This window comes from Mandrillus leucophaeus, unplaced genomic scaffold, assembly GCF_000951045.1.
Source record: "Mandrillus leucophaeus isolate KB7577 unplaced genomic scaffold, Mleu.le_1.0 Scaffold68, whole genome shotgun sequence".
NCBI lineage: Eukaryota > Metazoa > Chordata > Mammalia > Primates > Cercopithecidae > Mandrillus > Mandrillus leucophaeus.
In genome coordinates, this window is record NW_012107363.1 from 4,447,003 (window position 1) to 4,447,541 (window position 539).

Below are 539 nucleotides of genomic sequence, written 5' to 3' on the forward strand. Positions count from 1 at the left end.
CATAATACAACTCTGAGGTTCCTGCATCTATTGCTGACAGAAGCAATCTTTTGGAGGCAAATAAAACTTATTATATATGGTGAAACTAAACATATCAGGTAAATCTTTCATGTATAAATTGCCTGCAGAAATGAATGTCTTCTGCCAGAAAGGAGAAGTGAGAACACAGCAGAAAGAGAAAGCGTGAACAGAACATTCAAAACACTGGTCACTTTATCCTGGATTTGGTTCTGGGTCCTGTCTCTTTTCATTAAGGAAGTTTATCCTCACCCCAGCTTAAGACTGATTAAATGACATGATTTTCATTGCACATAAAATAGGAAATAGAATTCCTTTTATTCTACAAAATACATCTCAACCACACGAGTGTCGGGATCTCTCTGGTCTCAGCTTCAGGTGCCCGTGTGTGTGTAACCCAAGATATGCTCCTCTTCCCACAGAGCGGCTGGCCCTCGAGGGCTCTGAGCTCTGTCCGCCCACCTGGGGCCCTCCTTGCCTTCCCACAGAGCGGCGGGCCTGCGAGGGCTCTGAGCTCTGTC